The sequence below is a fragment of the Schistocerca serialis genome, chromosome 2 (genome assembly GCF_023864345.2).
Source record: "Schistocerca serialis cubense isolate TAMUIC-IGC-003099 chromosome 2, iqSchSeri2.2, whole genome shotgun sequence".
Taxonomy (NCBI): Eukaryota; Metazoa; Arthropoda; class Insecta; order Orthoptera; family Acrididae; genus Schistocerca; species Schistocerca serialis.
Window position 1 is genome coordinate 526,437,517 of NC_064639.1, and position 10,523 is coordinate 526,448,039.

Consider the following 10,523-nt stretch of genomic DNA (forward strand, 5'->3'; position numbering starts at 1 on the left):
AGATTCTGCAAAAATATGTAACACGCTGTTGAGGATGCGATTGTGTTGTTCGCATGAGGCTTCTGCTGTCAGAATATCGTCCACATATAAGGTGATGTAACGTTTTAAGAACTCAGGTAATACGGAATTTAGCCCGCGAATGAATGCTGCCGAAGAAATGTTCAAACCAAAAGGAAGTTTCCGAAACTAACAAACGCCGAAACAAAGGAAAGCTGTGTATTTTCTACATTCTGGATGAAGTTTGATGTGATAAAAGCTGGATCTGAGATCAATAGAAGACAACACTTTTACGCCATTAAAATTTTGAAGAAGTTCTTCCATCGTTTGCGGCCTGTCTGTTTCTGGAATGATGATAGTATTGATTTGTCTCGAATCTAAGACAAGTCTGGTCAATCCATTTTTCTTCTCAACAACATGTAATGGATTGTTGTATGAGCTTACTGCAGGCTCAATAATGCCCTCATTAAGCATAGATTGTATTTCTGTTCTAACACGGTCCCTATAATGTGCTGGAATTATGTATGGTCTAACACAAAATTTAGTGTGCTCACGAACACGTAATTGGTATTGAAATCCCTCGATTGTTTCTGTTTTGTGAGTAAAAACTGTGGAATGTGCTTGTAAAATCTCAAAAAGGTCTTGCCTATCAGTGTCATTACAATTCTCAATTGTTCGAATTTTATTCTGAATTAACTCATTAGTATCAAATATGTCGTCGATATCATCCCTGTCAGTACTTGCAGAGTGATTGTTAGTGTCTAGTTCCATAGAAAATTCCGAACTGTTGTCTAACAGAAGGTAAAGCCGATTAATTTCCTCATCATGGTTTGAGAGCCAATCTTCAAATTTCAAAGCTATTGACTTACCTTCTTTCTCTAAACTTATTTCAGCATCGTGAAAGTTTAAGATTGCTTTGTATTCACTCAAAAAGTCTACTCCCAATATAATTTCCGTCGACAATAATGGAACAATGAGAAAGTTCATAGAGAAGCTGTGGCTTTGACAAAAGAATTCTAAGTTGGTTTGTTGGCGCACATCTACACTTTTTCCAAAGATTGCACCTTGTAATTTAATCTTACGTAACGGAAGTGTGGGGCAATCGTTCGATTTGTTACATTTGCTAAAGGCTGTTTCACTAATTACTGAAATGGGACTGCCAGAGTCAAGTACTGCCGTAAATTTTACGTCATTTACTGTAATGGGAATCACAGGATATGCAATGTTATTATGTTTTACGTCGTGTTCCTGGAGTAAGATGTCCCTAATGTCTTCCATTTTTACGTAATTACTAGCTACGGCAGCTGCTTCGTCAGTTTCATACGTACGTTTCGTGGCTGCCAGCGGTATGAGACATTGCCTATTGTCTCTTTGTTGGCGCGCGTCGTTATTGGGATTTGGAGACCTGACTTCTACAAATTCACCTTGTCGAGAGGGCCCTGCTCTGTTTGAATCCCACCAGTTCTGATGCAATTCAGGTCTGTCGTTACGATCATATCGTCTGTCGTCATGTCGGTAGATTCCATAGTTTCTTTCTTGTCGGTCATGTGGTGGAGAACTTCTCCCTGAATTGTAACTGTGCACTGGTCCGTTGCGTCTAAAGTTATTCTGTCTCCCTTGATAATATTTATTTTGGTTCCCATATTGTCTGTTTCGCTGATTGTCTCTGTGATAGTCATTACCGCGGAGAGGTGATCTTTCCCTGTAGTTATTACTACTCTGCCAAGGGTTGTCATACGGGTGGTGTCTGTTTTGGTCACGATTTGTGTTGTGAGAATAGCCTTGTCGTGTCCAGTTATTATTTCTTTCATCGCGGAATTGCGACGGATGTGACCCGTAATTGTTGGATTCCTGTTTTCGCGTTCCACGATTATCAGTGTCAATTTCTAATTCTTGTAAGAGTCCCTGAAAAGCTTCAATGTCGTCTTTGCAACGTCCTGCCAAAATAATATGTCGTAAATGTTCAGGTAATTTGATTAAGCAAATGCGGATGAGTTCTGAGGGGCTGTATGGGTTTGACAGGTACTGATTCTTGTGCAACATGTCTTCAAAATATTTCACAATACTGGAGAATTCAGATTTTCGAAATGTTTCATCATTATGATGCTATGTTTTACTCGGTCTTATGTAGCTTGAGACCAATACGCTGAGAGGAAGGCATGATAAAATTCTCCTTCACTGTGACAATCGTGAGTGACCGATCGCATTCTTACAGCTGGTTCATTCTCTAAGTAGCCACACATAAATTCTAATCTGTGCTCTAATGACCATTTTGGAGGAAAACAATGAGAGAATTGATGGAGCCATGCTTGTGGATGAATGTCGTTGCCAGAATTCTTAAATGTTTTGAATTTACGTGTAGTAATAAACAGCTTATAGTCAAAATCATCCTGTCGGCGAGTCACATGTCGGTCATTGTTACGTCGTTTCGGCGGTTCCATCTCAAAAATCGGTGTGCCTTGCCAATTTCTTTCATAATTTCCGAAGTGTCCTGTGTTATTATTTTGTGGTTGTTCCGTATTTCTAAGTCCCTCTTCCTGTATTGAGGCGCGAGTGTCCTCTGAAATACGTAATTCTTGTATTACCTGTATCAGCTGATCTTTTACTTCCCGGATTTCTCTTTGGTGTTGCGTATTAATTTGATCCTGATTTTGTTTGAATTTCCTAATTTGTTCGCACTCTTCTGTGTCATTAAAGACTACCGGTTTTGTGTCATACAGATTATCATCTACCTTCGTAGATAAATTATTTAGCTGATCCGAAAGTTCAACTACTTTCTCTGATAATGAACGAATTTCCTCCATGTGCCTTTCTATTGTGTCCTTTAAGTTTTCTTGAGTTTTTGCAAGTTGCCTAACTGAATCGGTAGATGCAACTGAGTCAATTTTAGCTTGCAAGGTCTCATGATTTTCATGAACAATAATTTGCAGTTCTTTTATGGCTGCTTCGTGATTCTGTAATGCATTTTCATGCCGCGAAAAATTAGGTTGAAAATGCTCACAAATTTGTGTTTTTACGTCGTTACAGACTTTTTGACATTCCGATTCGATTTTATGTAACTCAGTAGTTAAATCTTCACGTGTTTGTTCAAGCGTGGTGTGGAGATTTTGTTCCATTGCGTCTAACTGTTGCTGTGTTTGTCTCTGGTGTTGTTCCATTGTGTCTAACTTTTGAAGATTTTGTTCCATTGTGTCTAACTTTTGAAGCTTTTGCTGTGTTAGTCTCTGATTTTGTTCCATTTGTTGCATTAGCTGTAATAACAATGCATTAGTGTCTGGAATCTGTTCCTCTACACTTTTCGGCAGTGCATTTGCACTGGCAACATTCACATTTTGACAAGCAGAAAATGTGTCTTGACTTATTTGAGAACACAGTGAGGACGCAAAACCTAAATCTACAGTATTTGCAAAATTGTGTCCTGTCATTTCGGATTCCTGAGGCGAGTTATTGCCGACCGATCGATAATGCTTCCCTGTTCACTAATTGTTTCACTGCCTACGCCATTGTTTGCGCCCGCTCCATTTCCCTATGCACAATTACCAAATTACTATGTTGAACATTAGTTAATTCATTACACGGTGGCGCTAACACACTGCACACTGCTTTCGTCTTCACTGTCATTTCTCAGTTTACTTTGGAGCCTAGTATTACGTTTTTCATACGCCATAATTGTCACAATATTTCACACGCTAACACAGAAAAGCACAATTTGAAGAGCAAAATAAAATGACATAGCAATGGAAATAATGTCTACTTAATTGCAAGCGCAGCTGCGAAATACTTGGTGCAAATCTACATGCATGCCACAACTGTTTTACTGTACAACAATGAAAAACTACAACTACAAAGGAAATTCTCTCTATAATTACGCGCTAGCAATAAACAAAAGCTACACTAATTACACAAACTACAAGAAAAAATCAGAAGATTCCAGTGAGGTATCTTCGGCTAAGGGTCGACATATGAAACGTCCCCTTAGAACAATTAAACATGATTGTGCTTAAACTGACACACAATATTTTTAGCGCAACGCAATCTGACTTTCAATAATCCCTACAAAAGAATGGTCCTCACTAACTTTAACCTATACCTTTCACAAATCACTTACCTCACAAAAATCTTCGTTACTCGAACTACTGCAATACAACGAGCGCCACTACTACCAGCTAAATAAAAGATTCAAACTACGGAAGGCACTAACTACTGATAGGCATAGTTAGCAACTGAAAGATTTTGATAGAGGACAAACTATGTGTTTACCTCAATAGTGTTCAAAAGTCATAATGTATATAGCAGTTCATGATATCCAGTGTTACAAATTTCAAAACTCCGCCATCTCTCTCCCCACATCCACCACTGCTGGCGGCTCACCTCCAACTGCGCAACGCTACGCGCTGTTCACATCCAGCTGCCCAACACTACAATGGCAGACAACAATGAAAACTAGCGACAGACTGCACACAGCACAGCCAGTGATTTTCATACAGAGCGCTATGTGGCGTTACCAGTAAGAAAACCTAAATAGCCTACTTACACTATGCTCGAAACAACAACCACTGAATAGTGTGCTTAACGTGAGTCCAACACTTTTGACACAGTGAGGATTCACAACTGTTGCCATGACAACATTTCTATGGAAATGAAAACTAGAGATACAGTTAGTGACGGCAGACTTGTTTTCACTGTTCTAAACCTCATATTTTCTGAAATACGTACAGTTTAAAGGCTAGCAAGGACGCCGCAGTTTCTGGTGTAATGCACAAAGCAAGGGTCGCCTCCAGCAAGCTTCAGGTCAGCGCAGACTACCGGCATTATGGCGATACAGCATTACAGCAGCAACAGTGGCACCGTTTCCATTATATAAGTCTAAATATTTCAGAAGGTATAAGGTTTGAAGCAGTGAAACCAAGTCTGCCATCACTAACTGGCTGGTTAAACCTAACTAACCTAAGGACATCACAAACTCCCATGCCCGAGGCACGATTCGAAACTGCGACCGCAGCAGTCGCGCGGTACCAGACTGTAGCGCCTAGAACCGCTCGCCACTTCGGCCGGCCATCACTAACTATACCTCTACTTAACATTTCGGTAGAAAATCATACACGTGAAAAAAAAACGTAGTTTTGTGTTGAGAGTGTCGTTTGTTTACTTTGTGCATTTCTGCCTATTGTGTGAGACCCTGACACAGGTGCACCCTTGCCCAATTGCATTTTTCACATTGTGTTTCAGTTCGGAAATATATGAAGTAGGAAAGTTAGGCGGTACACCCTGTGTGTAGGCAGTTCCGCAATAGATTTTTTTTTACAAACATTTCTTTCTTAACAGAAACAAGAGTTATAACAATAGCTGTACTTTACTATGTCCATACTCAATGCAGATAGAACATGTTTTGCTGACGCAGGTGCGAGAGAGCTCTGAAACTGTGGTTTATTAAGTTTATTAAGTGAAGAACTGAAGAAAAGTAAGCTCAGTAGCTTATGAATAAGCACATCCTTGGTACAAAAACACACGTGTAATGCCTTCGCTTATGGTTTTCCAAAAACCATTGCATTTCTCGTTTCACCAGCTATCGATGGCCCTTAAAAATTACGTTCCTTCATCGAAAAAGTCTGCAGTTACGATTGATGACGAAGTTTTACATCATAACCATATGGAAAAATATTCTCCTCATTGTTTCCTATCATTTGCCAAAATCTCAGTTTGACATATCAAACCATTTATGAAACGGAAGGAATGTTGTGGATATTTCACTCTGGATTTATCGCTCGCGAGTGCGATCGCAAATGAGTGTGCACGTCAGATTTCTAGAGGCTGGTAAAAGATAGACCTCCGCTAAAGAAAAATCAAATATGTAGTTACATTTTATACGCGGCAACATACTATGTAATGTGCACCAAATACAAAATTATAGCGGCCCCAATTTTTCAATGCAGACTTTTTCGAAACTCGTGCAGTGTCTTACTTACGCACTAATGTCACAATAGCCATGACCATTAACGAAATGATGGCACATCAACATGAAGCTGACAAGTAAAGCAATAAGCAATGCAAAAAAATTTTACCGAATTGTTTTTGTAAAATCGTTTGAGAAAGATTGCAGGGCGTTTAACTTGATTCTGTGGTCGCAGCGCGACATTGACCGGCCGGAAGCGGGCAGACAATATTGGTCTCCCTTTCCGAACAAACGAAGGAACTCGCCCAGCGCTTTGGACGAAAATTGGTCAGTTCTCGACGCGCACCGATCCTGTGGGGTCTCATGTCAGCAACTGCATCTCAATAAGAATTCTTAGTAAATTAGAGTTGTTTTGAAAAGCATCCAATTGGCCTGGATTCTGCATAAATTGTTACCTCGTTGAATGATCTGACTGATGTGTTGGGTATTTTAATAATACTGCATTGTTTATCATAATCAGCGATCATGGTGCTTACGTTTGGGTTGTAGGATAATGATATAATTGGTGCTTAGTGAAATAATGTTCGACGTTTCTATAAACTGTTTTGAAATGAATCAGAAATTTCGTTACGTGGGCTCACACTTCTCACAATGCATGAGTTGGCTCAGGAGAAAGGTTGCGTTATAAAAGTGAGGCGGCTGCTCTGGTTTTTGCACGTTATTGATACTGAATCGTCATGTACGTAGTCATTACTCAACGTTTTTCTTTGGACAAATGCATAAAAAATGTAAATTTGACACATATATCACAATTAACAATCCTAACATCTTTCAGCTACTGGTTACTTACTGTAATTCAGGCATTTTTTTTCTCATTCAGTGCTGCATATTCTGTAAACTGCTCGAGAAAAAGCACCGGGCTGTTGTCTCCTGCAAAAATACACCCGATCGTGACGAAATTTGGAGACTTTGGACAACTCTCTATTTATGTAAAAAAACGAAAGAAAAGCAAGTCACACGTGTAGTAGTATTAAAAACTTCCACCCCACCCACTGATTCTCCTTCTTCTGCTGCTTCTTCCTGAAACATTTCTTCTTATGCAGATCGGTCACAAAGCCTCTTCCAAACTTCTCTTTTCTTTCACAACTCAGATTTTTTTCCATCTCTGATCCATAATTCAAAATTGTTAGATTTTTGCTTTTGCACTTTCTAAATATGTTTGATACACAATAACGCAATTTTGAGCAATTTTATATCCCGTCCAAAATTTCTTCCTTGATGTTTCTTTTCTTGGTTTGCACGCTTACTATATATGTGAAAACATCCATTTCTTTAATAATTTTTCCATTATTTCACTTTATGTTAAGCTCATTTCCATGCCTGTGTCTTCAGTTGCCCTGGTAAGAGCACACTTTCTTATCGAATTCCTCTATCTTTTCTAAACCATTCTTCTCTTTTCCTATCTATTATAACACACTGCAAACAGTTTTTTAAAATGTTTCTGATTCTGGGCAGCATACAAATAATGCGAGTTTAATGACATCGAAAATTAATGATCAGTGGAAATCAACTAAGGTTACTGATAAGCTGTTAAAGGTACTAGTCACTTTTCGAGAGAGATTTCGATTGGAAATTGAAAGAATAGTTCAACTCCATAGATTTGTTAATGAATATAAAGGGTTTTATGCAAGACTGTGCTCAAAATTGTCAAAAGTGACAGCAAATAAACAGTTATAAATCTCCAGTGAAATGTCAATGCCTGTTTCAAGTGGTCAGTTTTGGCAGAACTGCATCCCGTAAATAAGCAAGCAAAAGTGTCTAAATATCAGGTGGTTATAATTAAACTGACGGTGTTAAGAGTGCTGCAGTGCAGGTTGTATACATCGCAGGAAACTGAAACATCGTAGGTATGGTCATTAATCGATGCTCTCAAGGTGTATGCTGAAAAATATTGTAGTTCCACCTCCTGTTACGAGGTGAAATATGGCGTTGCAAGCTCTCAGAATGTGTTGTGAGTGCAGGATATGGGAAGGAACAATAAAACGTACAGAAACGGTGGTTCTACTGCATTTGTTAGGATATGTCAGCAAGTTACATGTGTTCAGTATGATTTCCCGACAGTAATGTCCTGCATTCGTAACATGGCACAGTTCACAGTTACTCACAGCATATCCTGTGTAATCAGAGTAATATTTTGTCGTATGCTATAATTCAGATCAGGAAGAGTCGGGATACATCCCTAATAGACACGACTTTTCAGATATTCCCACAGCCAGATGTCACATGGATTTAGGTCGGGAGATCTGGTAGGCCATACATCTTGAAATTGCCTAGAGATGACGTGATCGTTACCAAAGATCTCTCGATACAAATCTTCCACCTGGCAAGTGACATGTGATGTAGAACCCTCTTTCATGAAAATAGTGGCGTGGACACAGTTGCGTTCCTGCATAGCTGGAATTACATGGTTCACAGTGAGGTCCTTATAACATTCAGATGTCACTGTAAACCTAACAGCACCGCGATGTGTCATCTCCCTGAACAAAAGCAGACCGAGAATGAAGGCGCCTATGAAACAACACCATACAGATACATACTCTGAGAGCAGTGGATGTTGCTGCACAACATGTGACCGAGTAGAGCTCCATACGCGACAGTCTGAGCATTCACGACACTGTGCAGAATAAAATGTGCCTCTTTTGTCCAAAGAATATTCTCCAGCCACATGTAAGCCATTGCCATGTGTGCCAAAAAACGACGGGAAAAGTCACGGTGTTGTAATCTGTCTCGGGGCTTCATTTGGTGCACATTCTGAATCTTGTAGGGGTACCACTGCAAAATGCGCCTCAGAATCTTTTGAACTGTTAACTAAGTGTGAGACAATTACCATGACCAGAGGCTGTAGAATATGAAGCACTTGCTACACGATCAGCTATAGCTACAGGAACTTGACGGACAACTGCCATGAGAATGGGCTGCCTCCGTTTCCCCACAGCATCACATAATTCACCCGTTTCTTCAAATTTCTTGATCATATTCTTTAGCCCATTAATTGACATGGGGCTTCTTCGCAGCTGAGCCGTGCGGGGTAGCCGCGCGGTCTTTGGCGCCTTGCCACGGTTCGAGCGTCTCCCCCTGTCGGAGGTTTGAGTCCTCCCTCGGGCATGGATGTATGTGTTGTCCTTAGCGTAAGTTATTTTAAGTTAGATTAAGCAGCGTGTAAGCCTAGGGGCCAATGGAAATGGGAGTTCCCATTCGGGAAGTTCGTCCGCCAAGTGCAGGTCTTACTGTGTGCGACGCCACATTGGGCGACCTGCGCGTCGACAATAGGACTGAAATGGTGATGAGGACAGCACAACACCCAGTCCCTGAAGGGAGAAAATCTCCCTCCCCAGCTGGGAATCGAACACAGGCCTCCGTGCGTGGCAATCAAACGCACTGACCATTCAGCTAATGGGGTGCACTTGGGGCCGATGACCTCAGCAGTTTGGTCCCATGGGAACTTACCACCACTCTATTTGTAGCTGTTTCTGGAGGCGATATTCTCACCGTTCTGAAAAAACAACATCATAAGAAGTGCACGATTTTTCTTCTCAATAGCCATTGGATTTCGTACGGGAAACTTCAACCATCTTCACCGTTTACAACAACAGTCACTTCACAAAAGAAATAAACGTGTCTCCAAACAATAAACAGCATACTGACCTCAAAACAGGAAACATTTCACATTCTGACTGCTTACAGTGTCATATTTTCAACTGGTGGCAGAAATTGGAACTATTACTGTTTTCAGCCTATGAAGGCCCAATGGTACTGGTCGGCAGGTGTGTATTCCTCTGCCCTTGGGCGTCACCGGATGTGGCAACGGAAAGGCATATGCTCCGCACATCGCTCTCCTGGTCGTTGACAGTTTTCGTTACCGTAGCCGCTACTCCTCAGTCAAGTACCTCCTCAATTGGCCTCACAAGGGCTGAGTGCACCCCGCTTGCCAACAGCACACGGAAGACCCGGACAGTGACCCATCCAAATGCTAGCCAAGACCAACAGCGCTTAACTTCAGTGATCTGATGGGAACCGGTGTCACCACTGCGGCAAGGCCGTTGGCCGATTCGGTGCTTTCCATATGAAAACAAATTAAACTTTGCCAACAAAGCTTTTCTTAGCAAGTCGAAGCATGTTCACAGTTTTGAAAAATAGAAAAAAAGCGTCATCGAACCTAATATTCAGAGTGGATGATTATGGCACACAAGAAGGGAAAGAAAGCATTTCGAGCTGTAGCTCTATATATCGCACAGCATCATCATGAGGAACATGTAAATCTGTAATGTTATGGGTTTCTAACACAGATACATACCATTCCTATTTCGTAAAAAAAGTTGTCTGGCTTAGGATGTAGTAATATTAGTGCTCATCACCATTCAGTTGTAGAATGTGGATGCTGTATGCTGTTTGCGTTATTTGCAGTCTAAAAATAAATTAGATTCGCATTTTTGACTGTGCGCAGTTTAAGCCACTCAACAGTATAATGTCTAGTGGCAAGAATGGGTATTTAAAACTGTAACATTACGAGTGTGTGGACGAGTTATTCGTCCACCTAGGGCTGGTACTGAGGAGAACGGAATTTGGTTGCTGG

At 40.7% G+C, this 10,523-nt stretch overlaps 1 pseudogene; it reads right to left on the reverse strand.

The window, feature by feature from the left end:
* Positions 1–9,876: 9,876 nt before the first annotated feature.
* LOC126458881 (5S ribosomal RNA) lies at positions 9,877–9,995 on the reverse strand (annotated as a pseudogene).
* Between the last annotated feature and the right edge of the window lie 528 nt (positions 9,996–10,523).